Source organism: Camelus ferus, chromosome 9 (assembly GCF_009834535.1).
Source record: "Camelus ferus isolate YT-003-E chromosome 9, BCGSAC_Cfer_1.0, whole genome shotgun sequence".
NCBI classification, from domain to species: Eukaryota; Metazoa; Chordata; class Mammalia; order Artiodactyla; family Camelidae; genus Camelus; species Camelus ferus.
In genome coordinates, this window is record NC_045704.1 from 54,433,364 (window position 1) to 54,460,735 (window position 27,372).

At 49.7% G+C, this 27,372-nt stretch overlaps 1 long non-coding RNA gene across 5 annotated transcripts; it reads right to left on the bottom strand.

The window, feature by feature from the left end:
• Positions 1-7,738: 7,738 nt before the first annotated feature.
• On the bottom strand, positions 7,739-27,216 carry LOC106729497. Of its 5 annotated transcripts, none has more exons than XR_004322567.1 (8): positions 26,900-27,216; positions 21,191-21,297; positions 19,289-19,415; positions 12,991-13,088; positions 12,264-12,487; positions 12,006-12,177; positions 10,056-10,172; positions 7,739-9,606 (listed from the first exon to the last, which is right to left on the bottom strand). It is a non-coding gene; the product is annotated as an uncharacterized LOC106729497 (long non-coding RNA). The 5 variants fall into 5 exon arrangements; XR_004322571.1 differs by having other exon boundaries at positions 12,272-12,487; positions 12,991-13,173; XR_004322566.1 differs by having other exon boundaries at positions 12,991-13,173.
• Positions 27,217-27,372: the final 156 nt, after the last annotated feature.

A 27,372-nucleotide genomic window follows, 5' to 3' on the forward strand; every position in this document is an offset into this window, starting at 1 on the left:
ACATGACTTAGGGAGAAACGGGGCGGGAGCCTCCTCAGGAATTCTGGGGACTCAGCTCAGTCCAGGCAGAACTTGCACAGCCGTTGGCAGAGGCAGAGCTGGGATGACTTCATGTTTGGATTAGGGACTTTCAGGATGGGACAAAGCTTGTCTTTATTTCGGGGCTGATGACCTCCATCTGAGTGGGTGACCTCCCTCCTGACTGATGGGAGATGAGATCCAAACTTGTTGGCATCTTGACGTTGAAGGAGTGCCAGGGACCCGAAGGGCATTTGAGCTGCCCTCCAGCGTTTCCTGACACCTGCTGTGTGCCTCCCACTGTCCTGGGTGCCCAGGACACCAGCCCTGCCGTGGAGACTGTGGCCTGATGCATCTCACCTTTGCTTGAGCATTGAAATCACCTGGGGAGCTCTGACAAACACCTACACGTGGCCTCCACCTGAGACCAATTAAATCAAAACCGCTGGGGTGGGACCCACGCGTTGGCATTTTTTTAAAACTACCCAGTTGCTTCGCAACCAGGGCTGGGAGCAACTCCATTGGTGATTAAAAGGTGGTATTTGTTGAGCATTTATCTTGTACCAGGCTCTAAGAATTTTATATATGTAAATATTAAGTCATTTACTCTTCAAATGACCCTTTGGAGGTAGGTCCTGCTATCATGATCCCTATTTGCAGAGGGGGAAACTGAGGCACAGAGTGGCATAGTTATTTACCTAGTAGCAGGTCCAGGATTAAATCTCAGGCAGGCTGATCTCTGAGCCTGGGCACTTGAACACTGCACATTGCTGCCAGACGAGATAGGACTGGTCTTGTGCAAACATGGTGGAGAAAAAGATCTGGAAGTCAAAGTGGGCCAAATACAAACGTCAGTTTGATGGGGAAAGCATGGCGTTTTTGGAGTGGAAAAGGTCTGAATTCAAATCCTAGGCCTATCATGCCCCAGCTGCACGACACTGGGTCAGAAGTTACTTAAGGTTTCTTTCCCTCCTCTCCCCATGGGTGAATGAGCTGGTAAAAGAGCAAATGGAAACACCTGCCACAGGGCTTGAAAACGAGATGAAGGATTTTCAGAGGGCTAATTCTGCATCTGCCCTACCCAGGTCTATGTCAGGTGTGTCTCCAGAAAGAAAACTTGAAGGGGCCCCTTAGGAACTGCTGGGATTTTCACCAAGCACTGGCAGCCTGGGACTCAAACCCCACAAAGCTGGGATGGATTTGTTTTGAAAGAAAATTGTTAGAAGAGGCCATTCTTCCCCAGCCAAGAAATGACCTTTCTTTACTCAGCGTTCCTGATCACACAGATGCACTTGGCCCTCTTCACTTCCACACAGGGAGATGTAATGGGTTCCCAGGATGCCCGGAATCCCGGATGTCCCACCCCCAGCTCCGAAGGCCTCGTTTGCATGTGTCAGGCTGGATCACTGTCTCAGTTGCTTCCCGAATAAAGGACCAAGCAGACAGGGCTGCTTCCGGGGCCGCAGGAGGTAAGCGGCTCCCAGCGCAAGCTCGCCAGCCCAGTTATAATCTCCCACCAGCCCCAGGCGGAGGTGAGGGGGCCCCACGGGAGAGACACCACCTGCGCTCTGGCTCAGCGGGAGGGGCCGGCAAGGCAAAGGCGGGAGAGTACTGGCCAGTGTCTTGGGCATGGGACTTAATCTTTGGGGGCATCAGTTTTCTCGTCTGGAAAGTGGGCTTGATAATAGAAATGAGGATTAAATTAGGTACTGATGCATGGGGCATATCATTGCCCCTCACTGAGGGATAGCTATTAGCAACAGAAGTTCTAGCCAGTCAAATAATGTCCAACCACATAGCCAATAAATACGTAGGAGTAATGGTTCCAGCCATTTAAATAAGTTTAATACTATGATTTTCATGAGCAACTGTGAACCCAATATCCGATAAGTAATATCAGGTGTACAATAAGTAGTGTCTTCTATCCAATAAATTATATCCAAATCCAACAAGTAATACTGAATAAGATATCTGTAAATAAGTAAGAATAGTAGGCATATACCCAAACAATATCCAGTATAAGTAGGGATAATAATTATATCCATTAAAATAAGGTTAATACTGTTGTCATGGGCTATTGTGACTCCTTAGCCGATAAATAATATCGAGTGCAGTAAGTAGTAGTAGCAGGTACACCATTACAGTTACTTTAATCCTGTGATTATCGTGGCCACTGTGAATCCTAAATAAGAGATGCAGTAAAAGACGGCCTGTGGGGAGGGATGGGGTAGGGTGCTAGCAGGGCAGATCTATTGATGGGGACACAAAAACTTAATTGAAAAGCATAGGTTCCTCTGCCCTGTGTCTTCTTTCTCCTCGGCTTGGGACAGGCCATTTTCCCGCTGTGACTGCCTCCCCTTCCAGACGTGAGGAGAAAGAACATCCTCCTCTCACTTCGGCCAGGTCCTCCCTGCGCAAACACCCTAATATTTAATTCCGGAGGCGGGTCCCGGCATCACGCGGCGGACTGTGGGAAATGTCCAGCAGAGGGCGCCCCGAACCCACAGGGCTGCCGGCTCCTGCGCTCGAGGTCGCCGGGGACGGGTGGGAGGAGGAGGTTCTGCGTTTTGGCCTCCTGCCCAACCCAGCCAGGTCTTCTGCAGAAGGACCTGGACTCTGGACAGGGCTAAGTGACTCTCGCTGGTGATGGTGGAGAAGCAGGAAGGGAGGGACGTCCTGCACCCGTGCTGGCCCCAATCAGGGCTGTCCATGCCCTTGGGACGTGGGAGGAGGGTCTGTCCCACCCACTGCGGGTAGGCGGGGACGGCTGTGTCCACTCAGACAAGAGGCTCTTGGCTGCACCCACCCCGTTCGGCTGCCACCAAGAGCACTCTTTCACCCTTTTCTCAGCGAGGCAACTCTGCAGGGCAGCCTTCCCAGCATGGGCAGGTTTGAGTTAGGGGCTGCCAGCTGGACAGAAGAACCTAAGTTCTTCCTTCGTGAACGAGGTTAGGCAGACCCTGGCTGGTCCATGCAGACACTCATTCTTTCTTTGTGCAAATCAATCATGAGGCCTGGCAATGCCGCCTCCGAAGGAGCTCTAGAATCTCTGAGAGGACTTGGTCACCAAGGTTGGGGTCCCCCCGAGGTGACCCCAGCAAGTTGGCTTAAGCTCTCTGTTTCCATTAACATGTATGTAAAAATGGCGAACATACTCATGATGGACCTGCTGAAGACTTCTGCTGGGAGGGTGGCGTGAGCAGTGCCTGTACAGGGCGTGGGCTTCAGAAGGGTTACACGCGACCATTTGTTCATTGATGCCACTGTCATCTCCCTCCTGGACAAGCCAGGCCACCTCTCTCCGCCAACACTCCCCAGACTCCTTGGGCTGCCTTCATCTCCCCCCTGCATGGCCCCTGGCATCTCCTGTCCCCAGACAATCTGTGCCCCCGTCATCTCCCATGCGTGACCACCCAAGCTCCTAACTGGCCTCCCCAACTAGTCTTGAACCCTTCCATCCATCATTCAGGCTGTAGCCAAACTGACTTTTCTACAGTGCAAATCTGATCACATTGTTCCTGTTCAGTATTCTCTGAAGGCTTCCCATTAAACGTAGGGTTAAGGTTCAACTCCTTAATATGATTTACGAGGCCTTTGGTCATCTGGCCAGTGCCTATTGCTCCAGCCTCATCCCTGTCCCCAGGACCATGGGGGTCCTAGGAAGGTTGGAAATTTGACACTCATCTGCATAGTTTTTAAATATTTGCACATTTATCCAATATTTTTTGTGACTATAAAGGGTATCCCTCTCTCTTGGTGAACCCAAGGGCTTTAGAACATGTATTCTATGCAGTTGACCTGCCAGTTGATCTGGAAGTGTCTCTCATTTGACATTCCCTGCCCTCAGATGGATCGTTCACCCTCCTTAAAGGCTGACTGTATGTCAGGTGGATTCAGTTTCAAACATCTCATTTGCCATAAAGAGCCTCCACCTTTCCTACCCAAATCGGGGCAGCTGTGTGCATTGGGCTGCTCTCAGAACTGCGGTCCTTACCCCGGATGCACTGACAAGAACACAGGTAGGTCAGCACCAGACAAAGGCACTTTTTAAATCTCCACCTGAGGACACTGTTTGGAGTGGGCGGTGCGAGGTTCTGATCCCTGACCCTGATTCATTCCCGAGGTATGTATGCTCCCCGGTGGGTGGGTGAGTGCCCAGGGCTCGCTGGTCCCTCACTCAGCCCTGGCTCACTCCATCACAAAACCAGTCTCCTGACTCGGAGGCTCGCAAGCATTCAGAGCCAATGCTTCTTTTATAAAACTAATATTTCGTAATGTGCCTTCTTTCCTGAAGTTGAATTCATAGGTATGTAACTCACCTATATATGTGATTTCCAAAAACGTTCATGTAATACCCAAATTATAATATAAAGGAGGATTAAAAGGAAGGTAATTTGTCATAAAATCATATGTGGGGACAGTGGACCCCCTCAGAGAAATAAAGAAGGAATCAGAAGCTTGTCCCATACCAGGGTCCCCGGGAAGGCGACAATCACAAGTGCACACAGTCACAGTCACAGGTGTGCCCTGTGGGTGAGGCCATTGGTGACGTGATTTTCCGAAATGGTGACCAACTCTTGGCTGACATCCAAATGAAACAAAGAAGAGCCTCCCCTCCATCGACACAGTGGTCGCACTCCTGGAAAGTTCAGTGACCATTAAAATGGGGCAGGAGAGGAAAATTTGCATTTATATGTAAAAGATGAAGTTAGATTCTAGACGCAGATAATTTCAAGCAGGGTTTTCGCCCACTAATGGCCGGGGAGACGTCAGACTGTCATGTGGGACGTGGGCCCATCTTTGTCGTGGGGACTGGCTGCTACCCTGCAGGATGTCTGGCCTTCCTGCCCACTGCTGCTGCTGAGTGCCAGTGGCTCCCACACACACGTTGTGGGGACAGATGTCCCATCGGGGTAGGGACAGGTCTGCCCCTGGGTGCACCATGGGCTAGTGGGTCAGGCCACCCCAACCCCCAGGTCTTGGCTTATGCTGTTCCTTCCTCTCCTTCTCACCCAGGGAGCATCCGCTCTTCCTGCAGCTTTGTCATTCCTCCTGTGGAAATGCCCTTCCCTGCTCCCAGGGCCCCACCCACTACATTTTGAGAGCCTTGGTAACTCATCCATCTCCCCCCAGGAAGCCAGGAGCCTTCACCCTTCCCCATTATTCCCTAGGTCAGCTTCAATGCCTGGTAGGTGCTCAATAAATGTTTGTGACAACTTGAATCCTAGTAGTGGGTCTTGTACTGTGCTGACTTGCTCTGCACAGCAGCCCAGGAAGTATTCTTATTCATATGTCAAATGAGGAAACAGGCTCAGAGAGGTCAGGTGACATGCCTGAGGTCACACAGGGAACTAGGAAATGAGTCTGGAAGGTCAGATCCTCTGGAGAGGCATCTTCCACTCTTTCTTACTGCCCTGCTCACCCTCCCACCCCTTTTCCCGCGGCTTGCCAGCAAAGACTCGACCACCAGGCCCCCACCAGCCTCATTCATGACCCCGCCCTTCTGGAGTGCAGCCTCAGACTCTGGCCTGACCCACACACCTGCCCCTGCTCCTGAGCCCAGTCATGCTGTCACCTCCCAGCCTTCCCTCCACCACCTCCAGCTCACTCATCCTTCAGGGCCCAACTCCAGGGCTGCTTCCCCTCCCCATCCCAGCACCTAGCACGTCTCTTCCTGCCCCTGCTCTGCAGGCTGCACTTTGGAGCACCTTTTAATCATCCCCTGCAATGGCTAAGAAGGCTGCTGCTGCTGGCTGGCTAGGCAGGGCTCCGTGTCCCTCCCCAGGCCCGAGCTGGCCCTGCATCCCCTGCCCAGGTCAGAGTCAGCATGGAGGGCCGTCAGCGGAGCCACAGATCACGAAGCAGATGACCCTACCTCAGCATCTTCCTTGCTGGGTCCCCTCGTAGCTGCAGTGACAGGCGGCAGAGGAGTTAGCCTCTCCGGGTCTCAAGTTTCCTCACCTGTGACATCTGTGAGCTGACAGTTTGGGAGCCAATGATCTTCGAGTTCTCTTGCGCCTTTCATATTTCAGGATTCATTCAACAAATATTTTTCAAGGACTTACTCTGTGCCTGGAGTGTGAGATGTGTTCCAGAACAAAATTAAAGGTCCTTTCTCACCTAAGTCAAACCCTGCCTCACCCTATCCTCCATCCCCACCTTCTCCTGCTCACCTCTTAACAGCGCCTGACTTACCTTTCATTTCCTGGGCTCGTCTCTGTAACGGCTCTGCCAGCAGCGCCTGGAGTAGGGCTTGGCACAGTCTGTCAATAACTTGTAGAATGAATGAACAAATGAACGATTTAGGGAGTCAAATGATCTGCATGACATCCAGGACCATTACTGACCCTGGAGGAGGTCACGAGAACAACCGCAATGCAAACAATCTTTGGAAGTGGGTTACAATCCACAGGACGCCCCTGTTACTGCTTGGAGCTTCCCTGTACCTGCAAGAGGTTGTAGACGGGCCAGGTGAGTGCTGCCTGAGACGTTCTGGCTTCCCCAGTTCTCCCCGGGTGATGTGCGTGTTCCCCTGCCACCAACAACCCACCCGCCCCGCCACAGTGAGCCACTCCCTGGATGCGCCGTATCTTTTCTTTTCATACTCTGTGCCTTTGCTCATGGGGTTCCCTTTGCCTGGGAAGGCCCTTCCCCAGCCCCTGTCCCTGCTAGGCACATCCCTGTTCTTCCTTCCAAACCTTAACTCTGCCCTCCCTGAAGCATCCTGGACCCCTGCCCATTCTGGCACAGGGGCTGTATGAATTACCAGGTGGGCACCTGCTCCCTGCCGCCCAGGCCGGGTGCTCCTGTGCCTGCCACCTACAGGCTCAGCCCTCAGTTTGCCGCTTTTCTCACTTCCTGGGAGGCTGAAAGCAATTCAAGGTCAAGGCCAGTGCCAGGTGCTCATGGCAGGCATGGACGACACAGGCCCCTGGCAGGCAGGCAGGCTGGCTGGCCGCCACCAGTGCCTGGTGAATGACCCGCCGTGTGAAGGTGGGCATGTCATTGTCCAAATTCCCCGTGCTGCTTGAAAGTTCTTGGGAATTTGATGTATCAACTTTTTACACTGAACACGGTTGGTTTTTTCTTTTTCTTTTTTTTTTTTTTTTGGTCATTCCACATCAAAGCTCTTTAAAAGGAGGTGTCCAGCTCTTTGGAGGGGATTTCCTGTCCTCCCCGCCCACTGCCCCATGATTTTTTAATCTTTAAAATTTTAAATTGAGGTATAACTTACATACCATAAAATGAACAAATCTGGTCTACAGCTCCATGACTTTTTACACATGCTTACTCTGAGAAACTGCCTTTGAAATCAGGATGTAGAACTTGACCCCAGCCCTCCCGGCTGGCTCCCAGTCAGAACCCTCCAAAGGATTCTCTATTCTTACCTCTACCACTATAGGTCATTTTTGCCTGCTCTTAAACTTCAGGGAAATGGAATCACACTGGGTGTGTCTTTGTGTCTGGCTTCTTTCACAATCACACCGTCTGTGAGACTCATCCATGTTAATGGATGAATGTAAGTAGTTCATTGTATTAATACACAATGGATTTTTTCCACTCCTCTTGATAGATACTCAGGTTGTTCGTAATTTGGGGCAATCATGAATAACACTGCTGTGCATGTTCTTGTATACCTTGTATACATCTCATTTATTTTATATAGATAATGCAATCATGCTACCCCCGCCCCTAGAATCTAAATATAACAAATCACCACAGGTTAAGGGGCTTAAAACAACAGGAATTTATTCTGTTACAGATCTGGAAGCCAGAAGTCTGAAATCAAGGTGTCGGCAGGGCCACGCTCCTTCCGAAGGCTCTGGGGGAAGATCCTTCCTTTTCTTTTCCAGCTCCTGGTGGCCCCAGGTGGTCCTTGGCTTGTGGCCACATCAGTCCCATCTGTGCCTCTGTCTTCATGTGGCCTCTGCTCTTTCCTGTGTCTCTCCTCTGTGTGTCTCTTATAAGGGCACTTCTCATTGGGTTTAGGGCCCACTCAGGTAATCCAGGATGACCTCATCTGGAGATGTTGAAATTATATCTGCAGAGACTTTTTCCAAATACAGTCACAGTCACAGGTTCCAGGGATGAGGGCGTGGACACATCTTTGGGGGGTTGCACCATTTCACCCACTACAGGTACCAAATGCATGGAGGGGAGGGAAGTGCCCTCCCACCGTTGTTGTCCAGAGACCCATAGCCCGCCCCCCAGAGTTCCTTTCTGAGACAGTCTCTGCATAGGAATATAGGTATTTATATGTGTGTGTGTGTCATTTTTACACAAATAGTAGCATTCTCTATACACTTCCGCAACTTAGCCTTTCTTACTTACTTAATGCATCTGAATGACCATCCCATAGCTACAGCTGCCTCATTGCTTTTAACATTGTATGGATGCACCGATCTTTATTTAACTGTTCCCCTCTTGATGGATATTCAGGTTGTTTCCAATCCTTTGCTATTTCCACAAGTGCCACAAAACCCATCTTGGCAAGTGATGTCTTAGTCCACATCCATGAGCCTCTCTGTGCAGAAAATCCTGTTTTCCCTTTCTTGCTTTTTAAAAGACAGTATAAGAGGATTAAGAACTATATTTTTAAAAAAATCTTCCCTCATCCCCACCACACCCACCACTCTGCATATTCCTTTCCAGCCTGGTTCTCAATCAGAAGTGCCTTGCAAAGTTGGAGGCACAAAACACATTTTTATTCTGTTCCATGGGGTACAATGAACATTACAAGAGCTTTCCATGTTGCTGCACAGTCATCAAAGTTACATTTTTGTGGCTGTGTGACAGGGTCCCTGGGCAAATAGGTCATGATTTATGAAGCCATTGCTGTCTGCGGACACTTCAGGGATTTTTCCTCTTCCAGATAATGCTGCAGAGAACATTTTTCTCTCCAACAGATTTTTAATAATAAAAAAAGGATAATTTCCTTAGAATAGATTTCCAAGCATAGTTTTATTCAGTCAAAGGCTAGGAACGTTTTCACGGCACGACCTGCAAGTTGCCAAATTGCTTTTCCGAGGGTTCAGGCCTCTAGATGCTGACACGGGTGGCAGTGGGGCCTGCCTATCAACCAGCCCTGTCCCAGCATTGAGGCTTAGCCTCTCTTGTCCGAAGGGACATGTGTGGGGGCCCCTTAAATTTGCTTTGATCCAGGTGCTCTTGACTTCTTTGTCTCTCCTACCTGTGCCACTGGGGATTCTTTGAACCCTGGTTTGGCGACTTGGCCTTGGCCAGACCACTTCACCTTTCTGATCTGGTTTCCGCACCTGGAAAATGTCAGATGACCAACTGTTCCTGGCTTTCTGGGATGCGGGACTTTCAGAGCTGAAGTCAGCCATGTCCTGGGCAAATTGGGACAAGTTGGTCAGTCCAGTGAAGGCCAGATCACACCAGAGCCCCGCAGAGACTTGCCGTGAGTGACCAGCTGATTGGATGGAAGGGCAGCCCCAGTGCCCAGAGCTGAGCAGCACACATTAAATGGGCACTGGCTGAATTCACGGATGGTTCAGGTCCCGGGTGCACATAAGCTCTCCTTTTCTTGGGCCCCCATTTTCCTAGCACTGGGTGTCATTCAGGAAACTGAAAATAGAATAAAGTGGTGTAGAATAGAATAAAGAAGTCATAGTTTCTTTGACAGTCTGCTGCCCCCTTGCTGAGGCACTCACAAATCATCTGTGTTTGAGACATTCACTGGGGAGCCCCCAGCCTCCACTACGTGGCCTTAGTGTCCCCGACCTTCTTCTGCCTGGTCCCCATCCCCAGACCCCTGGCCTCTCTGAAGATCACTTACTCCTTGTCATTTTGGGGGCCAGTTGGTAGGAACTCCCAGACCCACCTCAGCTCCCAGAACCCCACCCCCACCCTCAGAGCCCCCGAAGTGTGCAGGTGTTGGAGGAGGTGGCGGGGGGGGTGGGGGTGGGGAGTGAGGATTCCGGCCACTCCTGAGGTTGACCGTTTTCCATAAATTTGTTTACTCTTTGAATTTCCTCCTGAGCCTCTGTGGGTTTATGGCTTTGGGATTTGCATACCTTTTTCACTGGAAACTGAGTTCCTGTTGTCTTGCCAGCAGCTTTTTTCTTGGTATATTTTTATTCTTTTCTTTCCTATTACCACGATGTGAAAGATGGATCTGAATTTTTCTGTTTCTTTATGACAAAAAAAATAGAGAAAATTGCTATGCCGTGTTGTTCTCTTTGAAGTCTGGGCGTGTTTGCACGTGTGCAAACATGCACACAGATACGGGTGAAATCGGCTTTCTGAAACTCACCTTGTGTGGTTTTGTGATGTCTGCTGGGGAGAAGGGGATGGTGTACGCCCAGAGAAGGGTATGAATCAGGGAGCATTTACCCAGACTCTTGGATGCAATTTTGTGTGGGCCCCACCCCTGCCCCTCACCTAGTGGGCACTCAAGAGTCGTTGAATACATGAATCTTACTTATTCCTTTCAGTCCTTTTAAAGGAACATTCTAGTTGTAGCTGAAGCTCCCGACCTCAGGGGGCCCTTGTACCCAGGTTTCCTCTTCCCTGTTCAGGGATACATCACCGCTCTCTAGTGTTTCCCTGTCCACGCTGGTTTTCATATTGTTTCTATTCCTTTGTTTGCAAAAGCTAGATCTAGCGTTTTCATGTTTCCAATTTTTAGGGGTGGGGAGCAGGAATTAGGTTTATTTATTTATTTATTTATTTTTAAATGGAGGTGCTGGGGACTGAACCCAGGACCTCGTGCGTACTAAGCACGCGCTCTACCCCTGAGCTATACCCTTCCCACTGTGTTTCCAGACTTTATGTAAATGGTGTTATGCTGTCCGCGTCTCTGCAGCTTGCTTGTGTTGGTCACTTTCATTGTCATGTGGTGCTTCATTGGGTAGATGCACCACAGTTAATGAGCCATTCATTGGCTGGTGGCTGTATTGGTTTCCCAGGGCTTCTGTCATACAATGTCACAGACTGGCTGGCTTAAACAACAGAAACCTATTCTCTCACGGTTCTGGGGGCTGGAAGTCCAAAGTCAAGGAGTCGGCAAGGTGGGTTCCTTCTGAGGGCTGGGAGGGAGACAGTTCCATGCCTGTCTCCCAGCTTCTGGTGGCCTCAGGCATCCCTGAGCTTGTAAATAGCATTCTCCATGAGTCTCCCCACCATTTCCTCCCTGTGCGTTTCTGCCTCTGGGTCCACATTTTCTTCTTTTTATAAGGACACCAGTCCTCTGGATTAGGGCCCATTTGTATGACCTCATTTTCGCTTAATTACATCTTTAAAGAACTATCTCCAGACACAGTCACATTCTGAGGTACTGGTGGAGGGGGGTGAGGGCTTCAACTTATGAACTTGGGTGTGGGGGACACAGTTCAGCCCATAACACCAGTGAGGCCATTGCTCTCCATCCTGGTTGCACCAACACACATTTGCCCGCAGCACGTAAGCCTTCCTGCTTCTCTGTGTCCCCACTGCTGCCCATGTTGTCAGACTTGTTCATCTGCTGCCAATCTGCTGAAGATGCTTGTCACTGTCACTTAATTCCTACCTCTCCCCTACCCCCATTTTTAGTGAGATTGAGCATCTTTTCATGTTATGTGTCTGCTTTGGTGAATTCCCTGTTGGTGCATTTTTCAGTCGGCATTAAGAGCATGTTTCATATTGATCTGTAGGAATTCTTTGTAAGTCCTGGATACTAACCTGCATTGCGAGGCTTTCCAGCTGGTCTCCAGTTCGCCTTTGCACTTTTTTATGGTATCCTTTGATGTACAGAGATTGAGAATCTCAGCTTAGTCAAATGCTTCAAGCAACAGGGTTTATGTTGTTTGAGAAATCCTCCCCTACACCAGCGTCACGGAAACACTGTCTTATATTTTCTACTAAATAATTTCAAGCTTTGTTCCTTACATTTTGGCGTCAGTCCACCTGGGCTTTATTTGCGTGTGTGATATATGGAAAGAATCTAATTTTGTTTTCTCAGATGGATTGCTGGTGGCTGTACTCACCCCTTTTCGTTCCCTGGTCTCCCTGTTGGGCCAAGGCCCCAACCTCCTGTCCCCTGACATCAACATACTCAAGGATTTTCCTCCAAAAGGGCTCAGCCCTCGATGTGTCAGCCTTCTCCGTGGATGATCCCAGCTGGAGCCGGCAGCTGTGGCTGTGTCCTTCTGGAAGGGGCTGCAGGGATGGGTATGGTATTAGTTTCTTGTGGCTGCCATAACAAATTACCACAAACTCGGCTCCCGAAAATAACAGAAACTTACTCTCTTACACTTTAGGAGGCCAGAAGTCCGAAGTCAGGTATCCTCAGGGTTAATTCCTTCTGGGAGTTCCAAGAGAGAATCTGGTCCAGGCCTCGCTCCCGGCTTCTTGCGGCCTTTGGCAGTTCTCGGCATTGGTTGGCTTGTAGATGCGTCATTCCAGTCTCTGCCTGCATCTCTTGCAGCTTCTCCTCTATGTCTCTGTGTCTGTCCCCTTCTCTTCTCTCCTAAGGATCATCAGTGGATTTAAGGCCCACCCTCATCCAGGGTGATCCCATCCCTGAGATCCTTAATTACATTTGCCAAACCCCTTTTCACAAGTAAGGTCGCAGTCACAGGTTGCAGGTGGACATATCTTTTGGGAGGGGGGCCACCATGCAACCCAGTGTGGCTACTATCTGTAGTGGGGAGGAGAGTTTCTCCTCACAGGGACTGGGAAGGGGTAGTCCTTCAACAGTCGCTCTCCTGCCCACCAGCCTCTTCCTTCTGACCCCCTCATCTGGTGAATGGCATCCAATCTGCCAGTTTTCTCTTATTGCCTCCCCCACTCCCAAATCCAGTGATGAGTTATGCCACTCCTGGAAATGTATCTTCAGGAATTGATTGAACAGCATGAAAAAAAAGATCTTGTTGTTGCTTTGTTAATCATATTGAAAAGTTGGACATAACCCCCAGGAGAGGAGGTAATTACTTAATGACTTCATAACATTTGTTCATCATGCAGACTTACCTAGAGACTTGGAAGTGGATGGGGAGAGGTGAGCGCAGAGAATCAGAAGGCGTGGTTGCTGCCTCCATGGTGAGGGGGACCGATCCACACAGGATGATCTGAGGGTCCCATAGTGTAAATGAGGAAGTGGGCGCCCAGGGAAATCTCAGGTGTGATCCAGGGGCCCGTAGCTGATCTGAGTCCCTGAACCAAATCACGAGGGCTAAGTTTACTCTGGAGGGCCAGGCTGAGCCAGGAGGGAGGTTTCAGGAGGAGGGCAGCCTGCATAAAGTCAGCAGCAACTGCTGTCCCTCTCTGGGACCCACCACTGGCCACCAAAATTCCCCAAACCTGGCAACACGGAAAGGTGGATGATTAGGTAAAAATATATAACGTAAGAATTGATTCAGAAGAATGCCCCAAAAAAGAGAACTTCCAAATGATCCAGCAGTCCTGCCTCTGGGCGTTTACCCAGAAGAACAAATAGGGATTCAAAGAAGTGTGTGTCCACCCATGTGCATAGCAGTACTGTTCCCAATTGTCAAAAGGTGGAAACAACCCAAATGTTCATTATCCACAAATAAATGGATCAGCCACATGTGGTCCATCCATACAGTGGAATATTATTCGGCCTTAAACAGGAAGGACATTCTGACACATTATACCATGGGCGTACCTTGAGGACGTTATGCTGAGTGAACTAAGCCAAGCACAAAGGACAAATGCCCTATGAGTCCACTTATACAAGGGACACAGAGTAGTCAGATCATTCACAGAGACAGTAAGTGGAATGTGGTTGCAGGGGTGGGGGGGGTGGGGAGTTAGTGTTTAATAGGGATGGAAGTTTAGTTTAGGAAGTTGCAAAGTTCTGGAGGTGAATAATGGGGAAGGTTGTGTAGCAATGGGAATGTCCTTAACGCCACAGAGCCGTACACTTAGCAGTGGTTAAGACGGCCTATGTTATGTCATGTGTATTGTACTGGAATTTTTTTTTACAAAAAGGGTACCTAGGAAAGTAGCTGATTGGTTTTGTGCGTTCCTTTGTCCATTTGGCGAATCTTTTCTTTCTCTGGTTCAGGCGGAGGGAAGCAGGTGAGGCTGCTGCCTTCCTGGAGTCTCCAGGGAACAGGGGCAGGCAGACCTTCACTGAGTCATATCAACTACAGGCATGCATTTCCCATCAGCAATTAGGTCTGTGACCTTGGACAAGCTGCTTCTCCTTTCTGAGTTTGTTTCCTTCTCCGTCAAAACGGGGACAATGACCTAATAATGATGCTGGGGGACTCATGAGCATCCTCTAAATCGTCCAGGTGACCGTGCTTAGTTTAGAAGGACTTCTGTATGGGTTAGTTCCTTTTTCGGGTTTACATCAGAGATAGATGCTTTGGTTGGGGAGGGTATAGCTCAAGCGGTAGAGCGCATGCTTAGTATACATGAGGTCCTGGGTTCAATCCCCAGTACCTCCTCTAAAAACAAATAATAAACCTAGTTCCCTCCCCCACAAAAAAAAATTAAGAAAAAGAAATACATGCTTAAGGACAATAGTAACATGATTTGTGTTGTACAGGAATGGAGTCAGGCATTAAATATATATATTTAAGTCATGTGCAATCCTTTTATATGCATAGACGATCTAGAAGGACATTCACCAAGGTGTGAAGAGTGGGCGATAGGATGTCAGGGAATTTTTTTTTAACTCTCTATTAAGGGATTTCTGTCTGGGTGATCTCAGGCAAATAACCTGACATCTCTAAACCTCAGTTGAGTTTCCTCAACTACAAAGTGATAGAGTGGAGTTGTTTTTTTTTTTTAAACTCTTTATTGTGGGAATTTTCAAGCCTTCACAAAAGAAGAACTAGTATAATGAACCTCCATCACCCAGCGTCAGCAGTTAACAATAAACAGCCAGTTTTGTTTTATCTCTTCTTCCCCGCCCCTCCTCCTGTTGGTTATTTTAAAGCAAATCCCAAACAAAGAGACTCTTTAAAAAAAAAATCACCACAATACCATTATCGCCTAAAAATTTTTTAAACTATCTCTTGGAGGTGGGGGGTGTAGTTCAAGTGGTAAGGCGCATGCTTAGCATGCACAAGGTCCTGGGTTCAATCCCTAGTACCTCCATTGAAAAACTAACTAACTAAATAAACCTAATTACCTGTCCCCTGCAAAAAAAATTTAAAAATTAAAAAACAAAAAAAACTTCGTAAATCATCTAACATCTAATCAATGTATAATCATCTTCGATTGTCCCATAAATGTCTTTGATTTGTCTTGCTTGAATTGGGATCCGCAGACCCAATTCACATTATATATCCATTTCCCCAGGGCTTTGTTAGGATAATTTCCAGACATCCAGGGAAGGGGGAAGGACTTGTACAGTGAACACCTGCATCACTTCCTAGATTCAACCACTGACATGTCACTGACCCACCAACCCACCCGTCTCTTTACAGTGGAGAGAACTTTGCAGTCTCTTTTAATCCAACCACCATCCTTGCTCTCATGTTCGTTCTTTGCCATTTACTTGTGAAGAAACCGTGTCTTTTGTCCCACAGAATTTCTCATCTGAGGGTGAAATGAGCTAAAATGTGCATAGTGCTGAGAATATAGTAGATACCTAAATAGGATTCATTATTTTTTGTTTTGTTATTTATCTGAATCTTCTGATTTTTCCAGGGGAAAATGTATCGTTTTTGTTTTTTTTTAAAAAGTTTTAGAAGAGTCCCTGGGCTGCTAGGGATTATTCAAAGCTACACTGGTTTGTAGCCACCAGGGAGTCTGTCTTCCATTTGTTTGTGGGGCCAACCCCATCCACTAGCCCTCAGGAAGGACCACCAGCGTCGGGCAGTTGAAGATGGCAGAGTGAGGGAGTGTGGAGGTGGGAAACAGAGCCAGAGGGGCTCAAAGGAAATGCCCCAGGTGGACTCTGGGGGCCAGGAACCAGGATTGGCCCCTTCCCCACCCCCCGGGGCAGTGGGTGGTGACACCAGAAGGGAGGCCCAAAGGAAAGGCAATAAGGTGTAAACAGCTGCAGAAACCCCAGGGGAGGGCAGAAGCAACATCACACATGATTAGGATGGAGAGGAGGCATATAGCCTGGTTTCGAGGGGCTGGGGCAGATGGGAAAGAGGAAGAAGAGCCCCCCAGGGATTTGACATCACAGACAACTCCAACAACAAGCAGACAGATGACAAGTTCACAGGAACCAGCATCCTCCATCAGCCACTGGAGAAGAAAAGCAGAAGACTGGTGGGAGGGAGATCTGGGCCTCGTCTTGCCACCTGTCACCTTTGTAGTCTTGGGTAAGGCTCCTTCCCTTCTCTGAACCTCACTTTCCCCGACCTGCAAAATAGGAGAGGTGGACCAGAAGCCCCCTAGGGGTTTCTTTTAGCTCTGGCATCTCACTGACTACTCACAGGCGATGAAGGAGGGGGTCTCTCGGCTGCCAGGATTTGGATGTGTTGGTGACACCCTTCGCATTTTTCCTTTCAAAGAGGCAAACACCAAGTCCAGGCTCAAAATTATGAGTCACCAAGACAAAGTACCAAATGAACACAGACTGCAGTGTACACCATTCTGGACTCCACTCCTCACCCTGCCACTTCCTGGCCCAAGATCTTAGGTAGCATTCCATGATGGATTGATGATGTCTGTCATGGCCAAAGAAATGGGCAGAGCCGGCTTTTTCCACCCTAAACCCAGATACTGGGCTCCCAAAATGCAACTCATCCTCAGGGGAGATTTGACTAATTCACCTCGGAGGAAAATCTGCTTCAGTTTTTTAGCCAAACCAAATAGAAAAGCGAATAAATATAGAAATAAACCACTTGCCTAAACCCCTGGCCCAGGACCCAACCACCTGTCAACCACTACCATTGTGAAACCACAAGGCCAGAGGTCATGCCAGCCAGCTTGGATGCGTGGGTCACTGTCATCTATGCTGAATGGAAGTCATTAGCCCTTTGTGAGCTGTTCAGGTTTAACGCCTCTAAAATTGCCTGATGAAACTGGAGCATGGTGGAGAAGCTCAGACAATGGGCCACCGTCTGAATGAAGGCTCCTGAAATGCCGCACCCGGAGTTGAGTCATGCCCCACCCAGGATGCCCGAGTGGATGGTCCTGAATCACGCTGCTCCCTCTGAACTGCTTCCTGTGGACGCTCCGTGTGAACTTGAGGATGGCGGGGCAGAAGTGTGTCCATGCCTGTTCCGGGGGAAACAGGGCAAGCGACACCCACCCTCTGGGGCTGAAAGGGAGTGAGGCAATGTGGTGAGAACTGGCTGAGGCAGAGTGGAACTGCTGTGGCTTAAATTGTGCCCCTCAAAAAAGGGGACACTGAAGTCCTAGCCCCCAGTACCTCTAAATAAGGACCATGACCTTATTTGGAAATGGAGTTGTTGCACATGTAGTCAGTTAATCTGAGGTCACAGTGGAGTGGGGTGGGGGGCCTCATCCAGTCTGACTGTGTCCTTGTGAAAAGCAGAAGTTTGGACCTGGCCGCACACAGGGAGAACTCCTGGAACATGAAGGCAGAGGCTGGGGTGATACTTCTGTCTACAAGCCAAGGAACGCCAGACATGGCCCGCAAATCACCAGAAGCTGGAGGACAGGCACAGAACAGATCCTTTCCTCAGCCCTCCGAAGGCAATGACCCTGCTGACACCTCGGTTTAGAACTCCTAGCCTCCAGAGCTGTGAGAGAGTACATTTCTGCTGTCAAAGCCACCCAGTTTATGGTGCTGTCTTACAGGGGCCCCAGGAAGTGAACTCAGATGCTGACAGACCAGGATCTTGGCGTGGCAGCCTCCTCTCTGGGAGACCTTAGGCAAGTTACTTTCCTGCTTTGAGCTGGAGGCCCAGAATCTGAGCCTCAGGGGGCCTGTTGGGATGAAGTCCTGAAGCACCTGCACTCCTCACCTGGGTATTTGGAGATGCTGGGAGACTGGGAGATGGTGACCACTTAGCCCTGGGGACTGGACTGAGGTGGCCACTCTGGGCCAAGTGCCAGACACAGAGCAGAGGCCACCAGTGTTCCATGAGGCACCAGGACAGAACCCCTGCAAGATCAGGACGAAGGAGAGAGAGGAGAGAGGAGGCTCTGTGCAGACCTAGCTGGGTGTTCAGCGTTGGCTGGGTTCTCACGTGTTATGTTCTGTCCACAGACTTCCCTTCCTTGAGATATTGTGGGGACAATATTTTAACTGATCTCTTTGGCTGTCTTTGGAAGCACTTTGAACACTGTAAAGAGGGGGAACACATCTTCTTGTAACAACCGCCCCACTGAGTGCCAGTTGTGCAGATGAAGAAGCCGCGGGTCCTGTCCCCAGGGGGTCCCAGGCCAGGGGAGGGTCAGAATGTCCCAGGGGCTGCAGGGAGGGGCCACGACAATGCTGTCACACCTGCACCCCCACCTCCAGTTCAAAATGGAATAGTGAGCATGGCCAGCAAAGTCTCAGCATTTTCCACTTGTCAAGCGCTCTTGTGAAATGTCAGATATCACATTCTTCCCCTTCCTCACCGTTTTTTCTCATTTTGAGACACTTGGGCTAACAGAGGACTTATAAAAAGCATGACTGGGGCTAAAATGGGCCACACGGGATGGTGGCTAAGAGAGCAAGTCTGGTATTAGATAGACCAGGTTCAAGTGTGATCTCGGGCAAGTTAATTAACCTCCTTGCACATCTGTTTCCTCATCCATACAATGGACACAATAAACCTTGCAGTTTTGTAAGGATTAATTTAAAGGAGTCAATGTAGGCAAAGTGCTTACACCAGTGGCCGGACATTTGTGGGTATTTGCTATCATCGGTAGTAAAATAAAGAAATGCACAAGGTTGGGGAACACTGTGAAAGAAGTGGTTGCTACTTGTGATAAGACATTTCTTGGGGGAGAGGGAGCCTGTCCACTTCACAGCGACCCCTGCCTGACCACCCTTCTCGCCTCCAGGGAACGGTCACCGACAGCCATATTTGTACAAGTTGGCTCAGACACTAGCTGGCATGGGCATCTGGCCCAAGCTGAGCAACCAAGTCCTTCCTTTAGAACTGGACCAAAGAGCTCCTAGTTTGTTGATCCTGGCTGGTCTCGTGAATGGCCACCTTCTGAAAGCCAAGGTGGGAGGAGGAAAGGCACAGAGAGAAGCAGGTACTCAGAGCAGAGAGACAGCCCCTGGGTCCCTGGTTTCTGGGTTTTCCTGAGATCTGGCTACCCTCATGCCCTTGAGGTTCTGTGAGACCTCCTCGATTCCTTATAACCCATTTCCGCTCTTTTTGAAGCTACTCTGATTAGTTTCTGTTGCAACCAGTGTCTTGGCTAATACCTGGATGCTGCAGCACGCCTTCTCCTCTTGCCTCTGCATCTGCCAAGGTCGGCTCCCTGGAGCTACAAGAAAAGGTCCACTCCTTTGCTTTCAGCCCAAGCAGACTGCAGTCAGTTTCAGTTTCGTGCTGTGGTTGAAGAAAGAACAAACCGAGAGTTGAGAAACCATTTTCTCCCTATCATGTATCGGGCACTGACTTCTTCCTAAGCCTTGTTCTGAGCTCTTTACATGCATCATCTCAGTAGCTCAATTGTGAGTATCACGACTGGATCTCGGTTTCACAGATGAAGAATCCGAGGTTCTGAGAGGTTAAGAGGTTTGGTTGGTATAACCCAGTAAGACGGACAGCTGGGATCCAGATCCGAAGTGTGTGCTTTCAGTCTCCTCACCATCCTCCCTGGAGCCCCTAGATGGCATCCTCCCGTCCTCCTGCTGTGGGACCTTGGACAAACCCTTGATCGTGCCTCAGCTGATGGAAGGGGGGTGTGGGTAAGTTTTGGAAGAGCAGCACGTACTCCACACATGTAACACCTTCCCCCCCATCCCATACTTCCTTTCCTTGCTTCTTAGCAACTGACTCAGAGCGGATGGAGGGGAAAGAAGTGAGGTCACATTTAAATTGGTCAATTTGAGCAGCTCACCACAAAGGCTGATGTGGGAGAGAGATGCAATTAATCTGAAAAACACAGTGGTTTTTATTTTTAAAAATATGATCCATGGCCTTCAGTCCTCTGTGTGGCTGTGCCAGACGTCCATTTCCACGAGTCAGCAACAGCCCGGCATTTGGGCTCTTCATAAAGTCCCCATGAATTTTTTAAAAAATGAATGGCATTCATTTCCCTTTTAAAAAGTAAAGCCAATCATACATGTTCATCGGAGATGATATGGGCTTGGGAGGTGGGAAGAGAGGTGTGAAAAAGAAAACAATATTTATCCCTGAGTGTTCTATCCATGTCATGATGTATTCGTCAGCCACGAGAGGAATAGACCACAGTACAAGCACCAACATGGATGGATGTCAGAAATTGCTGTGCTGAGTCAAAGAGGTCAGACTCGAAGAAGGACATATCTTTTGACTCTATTTATATGAAGTTCAAGAAGGGGTAAAAATATCTATAGTGACACAAGGCAGATTGGGGGTTGCCTGGGGCCGGAAGTGGGTGGCTGCGATCAACTTCAAAGGAACACAAGAGACTTCTGGGGTTGTGGGAATGTTCTATATCACTATCTTGATTGGGGTGGTGGTTACCTGGGTGTAGACATTCGTCAACACTTATCTACCTGTTCTTTTAAAATGGGTGCATTTCATTTCATGTAAATTATACTTCAATAACATTGATTTTAAAAGGGAAAAGAATGACTTGTAATCCCACCACTCCACAGATAACTTGCTATTAATGTTTTGGGGTGGGGTGTGTGTGTGTGTGTGTGTGTGTGACTGTGACTCAGTCAGTCAACTGATTGTATCTAAGATTGTATGTAAGAAAGGTTAGTTTCAGAAAAACTCTCAATCCTCTGTAATACTTTTTAAAAAAAATCAACCTCAGACTTAATTATTTGGTGAACATAAAAGGCAGAGAGGATAATACTTCATGTTCCTTCAATGCCCAACTTTGCCCGTCCAGCTCCCCCAAACCAGAGAAAGGGGGTGTGATTCAGTAATCGCTGGGCTGCTAAGGAGGAAATGTGCTCCCACACCCCCACCCCTCCCTCCCCACTGATGAGCCTAGAAAATGGGCTGACTTCACATCAGCTCAGAAGAAGGAGGGGGATGTTCACCGACTTCAGGACGAAAGCATGACTCCTCCTTACACCAGGAGAATAAGCACATTTTCTTATTTGATCAGTACATTAAATGCCATGAGTACAGAATGTGTGTTCCGTTACGCTGGTGTCTCATACCTGTTAAAAATGAGGTTGGGGAATGCTCTCCTGGATGATGTAATTTTGAGACAGTTTTCAGACGGGGCTTCCGGAGAGTTCCCCCAAAGCAACACTGCCATGGGCAGCTGTGAAATTAAGAACAAACAATTCCATTGCCTGCTTTTGGTGTTTGGCATATTATTACAGACATGGCTTCATGCCATTAAATGGCTCTGAAAACACGACTTATACAACAGGTTGTACCTTATTTCATCCTGTGGGTCCCTTTGTTCCTTGATGGTCTGATAAAGCCATCTGTGAGTTTCCTCCAGCACCTGGAAAGTGGTGTCTGAAGAGGAATGTGCTGTTGCATGAGTGTGGACAATATAATCTCCCCCAGAGGGTGAACCACAGGCTATCTGGGAAACAGCCTATACCGGCTGAGAGGATGGGAAAACATCTTCCTTTAAATGAGGGGTTCTCAACCAGGACTGCTTTTGCCTCCCAGGTGACATGTGGCAGTGCCTGGAGACATTTTGGTTGTCACAAATCAGGGGCACTCCTGGCATTGGTGGGTTAAGGCCAAGGATGCTGCTAAACACCCTACCGTGCCCAGGACAGCTGTCTGCCACCAAAATTATCCAGCCCTCAATGTTAGTTGCGCCAACATTGAAACCCCTGCAGAGATGCTGTATTGAGTGTGCGCGCTCCAGTTGCTGAGCAGATGGGACAGGTTTGGAGAAGTGGTTTAGATGTGGACCTGTGATCAGGGCCGTGTAACACGGGTTCTAAAAGGACAGTGGCAACATGGACGTGCTCCCACTCATTCCAAGTGCCTGCTCTATGCCAGGCTGAGCTTGACGCTGATTATCTCATTTCTGTGACTCTAGAAAAAGGTACTGTCACAACCCCACTTTATCATGTTAACCAAAGCTATACACAGCTGGTAATAGAAAAGGCAAGGCGTTTTTCTTCTTGGCATACTTTTTGGGCGGGCTCTTTGGGAGAGCAGGGGTGTCTGGTTCTCCCCACTTGATTATGAGCTCCATGAGGGCAGCATCCTGTGTGAACTGGATCTGTAGCCCCCCACCAAGTCCTTGGCACTCAGTAGGCGCTAACAGACAGGATTTTAATGGCATCTGATAAAAGGATGCAGGAAGGAAGGAGAGCCATGTGGTCTAATGGTTAGAACGTTGACCTTGCGGTTTGGTTTCCAACCATTCGACAGATAACCACCATGTACCTGCCCTGGGCCCGGAGCTAGAGAAACAGGCAGGGGCATCCTGGAGCTGACCTATACTGGCTCATGAGAGCTTATTGATAATTTTTTCAGGAATGTTGCAAGCTGGTTGTCAAACAGCCACGAAACAAGATTAAATTAATATGAAGTTACAATTAAATAAATCATATTTTTAAAAAGGTAATAAAACTCATCACTTCCTAATTATTTTACTACGTTTCACTAGTATCTCTGTTCTGGAGGTTATTTATGTCTCTTTCAGGGGTCGCCAAACTTCTTCTGTAAAAGGGCCAGATAGTACATATTTTAGGCTTTGCAAGCCTTGAGCTGAGCCTGACCCCTCAGCCACTGTTTGCTGCCCCCTAGAATATTACATCTGCAGGGTGGAAATATTCTGTCATGGGGTGTGTCTCTTTCTGGCTTTGTGTTAGCGATGCATGTTGGTAACCTGAAAACAGCCTTGGTGAGACTATTTCCATCAGGGAAATTGTCAAATGATACAAATGAGGGCTTCCCCCGCCACCCCAGTAAGCTGATGGTTAAACATTTACCAGCACACCCCTGGACACAGTGATGGGCAGAACTGGAGTGGACCCTCCCCCCTGTAGAGGGTACAGTTTGTCGAGTTTGTGCACCATTTCATGGTGGGGTGGGGCAAGGAGGGAGCTGGGCAGACTGGAGAGGATCTCCACTGGAGACCAGCTGGAGGAAGACACCCACTATGGGCATGTCTGTGAGAAGGGTGGGGCTGCTAGAAGTGGGTGCTTAGGTGGCCCTCTTCTAGGGCTGGCCATCAGCTCTGATCTCTTCTCCCCAACAGGGACTTTACCACTTCCTTAAATCCCTTTGTGGGCTTTGAGCCAGGGCAGCAAGTCTCTTTCCCCTCTGAGCTGGCTCAGGGGGCCACTTCAGGGAACTTGGGGTTGGGATGTGAGCTCACAAGGGCAGCGTCCTGCCTACTCACTGCAGACCCCCCAGCTCCGAGCACTGCGCTGGACATGGAGTAGCTTCTCCACCCAGGGTGAGCCAGTAGTAGGTTACTGACCCAAGTGGGAAAGGTAGTTACAGTGAGCAGGTGAGAGCAGGATGTTGTCCTTTGGTCTGGCTCAAACAAGGAGGGACTGCCAGCAAAGAATGAAGAAATGGCAAATCTGTCTGGTGACCTCTGTGAGCAGGAGCCTGAGGAGGGTGAAAAGGGTTTGTGAACTTCAGGGCCCTTCCCACCGCTCTATGAACCTCTCAGGTTTGATGCCAGGAGGGTGAACTCTAAGGGGCCTGGACTGTTTCTGCAGAGTCGGGATTCCTGTGGCGTCAAGGGTGATCTGAGTACCTGATCCACCCACGGAAACTTGATGGGCTTGTGTCTCCTACAGAGGTTGTGAGGGCTGCAGGGAAGGGGCTTCTGATGGACTCTGACAGCTGGACTTACTCATTTTTAGGTCAGGAACCTGGGACAGTGGGAGGCGAGGGGCTCTACACATCCCCGACTGAGTAGCAGTGCATATCCCATCTCACCACACCCCCCATGTCCTGACCCAGTCCTACTGCTGGCACCCAGTCCTAAGCAGCAGGGGACAGGTGAGTCTGATGATCAATCCTTGCGTATTTCTTGAGTCCCAGCTGTGTGCAGGCATTGAGCTAGCCCTGCTGTCAACCAGAAACTCCTGGTTTCTGTTCTCAAGGAACTTCTTGCAGTATCTTGGGGGCTCCATGTCACTAAATTCAAACTAAAACCAAGAAATATTATTTAAAGATGACACTGATCAAATTCAACACTTTCTTTCTGAGTACCTGCTCAAGAAAATAATACAAAGGAGGAGTAGGAAATACATGAATTTCCAGGTCAAACAGAATTTCAGGTTCAAATCTTGGCTGGGTCCCCATAGTTGTCTGACCCTTTCTGAGCCTCAACTTCCTCACCCTTGAGATGAGGAATCTTAATAATTCTTGACAATAATTCTTGTCTTCTGGGTCTGTTAGTTGGAAAAAAGAACAAATATATAAAGCCCCCAGCATAGTACCTGGCACTTGGGTGCTGGTCATTTTATCCCATTCCTGTTTTTGTTTTTGGTTTTTTATTGTATGTAAATATTTTTATTGAAGTACAATCAGTTTACAATGTTGTGTCAATTTCTGGTGTACAGCATTATACTTCAGTCATACGTGAACATGCATATATTCATTTTCATATTCTTTTTCACCATGTTACTGCATGATATTGAATATAGTTCCCTGTGCTATACAGTATGAACTTGTTTATCTATTATATATCTATTATATATATGTATCTGCAAATCTCGAATTCTCAGTTTATCCCTTCCCACCCCCCCATCCCCAGTTTTTCAATGTCTGTGAGTCTCACATTCCTGTTTAATGCTTACATATCAAGCACCGTACCAAGCAGTGTTGAGGATGTCTGGATGAAATCAGGGGTCCTCTACACCCCGGTAAATCTCATTCTGCTGAAGTTTTGCCCCCTGAATGGGGAGAGGAGGGTCCACAGATGTCCCTCAAGTGGACAGCAGCTGCTTTGTCTGCCAGTGAGCTTCCCCACTCCATGATTTTGCGCTGGTCCCATCACCTTCCTCCTGGGTACCCTTGCCAGTCTCCTCACCAGCTACCCTGCTTCCAGGCTGCTGCTCTGTAAACCATGTCCATGTTGTGTTGTGGCCAGTGACCTTATGAAGGTGACATCTCCAAGTCATTCTCCTGCATGCCCTGTGTGGTGGCTTCCTTCCGCTCTCTGGGGAGAGGCTGGTCCCTGGGCCTGCATTTCAAGGCACTGCGAGCTCAGCCCCTGCTCGCTTCTGGGGCCTCTGCCCTGCATCCCCCCGGGGCTCTCTGCATGCCTTGGCAAATGTGAGGTTTCCTGCACAGGCTGAGAATCTTTCCACCTCTCTGTCTTTTCCCGTGCCATCCTCCCTTCCGGGAGCACCTTTCCCCATCTCTACCTGATTCCTAAAGATCTCTCGGAGTTAGGCCATGTCCTCAGCACCACAGCCTGGCTGGGTTAGGCACCCCCTCTCTGTTCCTGTAGCCCCAAGCACAGTGTGGTCACTGCCTTTACATTGTCTTAGACCTGAGCTCCATACCCTGGCCCAGTCCTGACTAGCTAAGTGAGCCTAGCAGCCTCTCTGGATCTGCACCTACAAGAGGGGATGAAGATAGCACCTGTGTCACGGAGTTGCTCTGAGAAGGAAGAGTTGCATGCATGTGTGTGTGCACAACTCTCAGCACATAGGAAGTGCTTAGGACACTGGGAATTACTCCTGCAACCAGCAAACAGCAGGAGTGCAATAAAGGTTTGAACAACTGATCTAACCCCCTTAATGGCATGGCTTGGGGGTCTTGGTCACAACCCCCCACCAATATCCACAGCTGTGTCACGAGGTGGGGGCTCCAGGTTGACTCTTCTTTGCTTGATGACTTTCTCAAGGCCATTGAACTTTAGGACTCAAAGAACAGAATTTGCCAGTCAAGGAATGCCCCATTTTTCTCCCCTAACTTTGCCTCTCCAGGGCTTATGAGGAGAGGACAGTCTGCCCACCTCCTGGGCAGGCTGGAGGTGACAGGCTGGTGGTGACTCGTATCTGGTAAGGGACACATGCTGGGCCCTGCATTCCACCCCTAGCCCTGGCCAGGCTCAGGCAAGAGTTTTTTGGGGAGCCTCATCTTGTCTGTTCTTGGGAGAGAGGGAGAGGGGACAGTCCCACTGTAGGGTTGCTGTGGACAAATTTCAGCATTCATGATGCAATTCAATGCATGCTCACACACTCATGTATTCACTACAGAGGCACCTTTACTTAACAAAAAGCCACGAATCTAGGGGTTTTAACTGCACAAGTGTTTGGATGTGTGAAAGCCCAGCCCAGGGACTAAGCACTTGCTGAGTGGCTTTAGGTGCCACTCCCGACGGCAGAAAGGGACTATTTTTGTTTCACAGTTGGAGTTCCCCAGTAACACTGTGGTTCATTCCCCAAAGGTGCTTCCAGTGTGTTTCTCTTATAACCCTGTGCAGGGCCTGGGGATGCAGAAATCAATGACCACATCCTGGTCTGAGGGGAGGGAGAGGTAAGAAAGCTGGAGCTGCTGGGGTGCAGGCAGAGGAGGGGAGGCCCCCCCTTAACTCTGGGCAGGGCTTTTGTTGTCTAGGTTCCTATTAGGAACTAATCGGACTCCAGGGGCAGAAGAAAGGGGGTGGGGTGGGGGGAGCCTGTCCCTTTCTCTCAGGCGGCTTCAGGATCCCAAGGGCCAAGTGACAGACCGAAAGGCCTTAAGAGTCCGACAGGCTGAGCTAGGGCAGTGGGGTTCATTATCTGGAAAATTGACGGGACATTTTCAATTCGAGGAACCATCTCTGTCTTGTGGCGCCATATCGCCAGCCAGGTGGGCAGCCAGAGCTTTGGGTGGGGGTGGTTGTTTCACAGGTCAAGCGGTCCTGCCCCCACCCCTCCGGCCAGGCCCAGCCCAGCCCGGCCCCGGTCCCTCGGGTTTGCACCTGGCCGCACCTTTGCCAATCGCGTGGACAGGTTTCGAGGCGCTGACATTTCGGATCCCAGACGGCCACGGAGGAGAAGGTGGAGTGCGGGGGCGGCCGAGCGTCCAGAGATCCGTCAGTCCCGCGGGTCGCGCGGCTCAGCACGGGCCTGGGCACTGTCGGGGGCGCGGCTGGGCGTGACGTCATTCGCCCCGCCCCCGCGCCCCCCGCCCACTCCCCAGGTTCCGGGCGGGGCGGGCCGGGGCCAGCCGGGACTCGCCCGCCCCAGCCCCCTCCCCGGGGGCCGCCCCCTCTAGTCGGGCCGCGCCTCGGCCCCTCGCGTCCCCTCCCGGCGGCGGACTCCGCCTGCGAGAGGCCGAAGCCGCGGCGGCTGCCGCCGTTGCCTCTATTGACGTCAGAGGGGCGGGCACATGACCCCGCGGGGACCAATCGCGCGGGCGCCGAGCGGCTTCTGCAATCTCTCAACTGAGCCGGCCCCCGCGG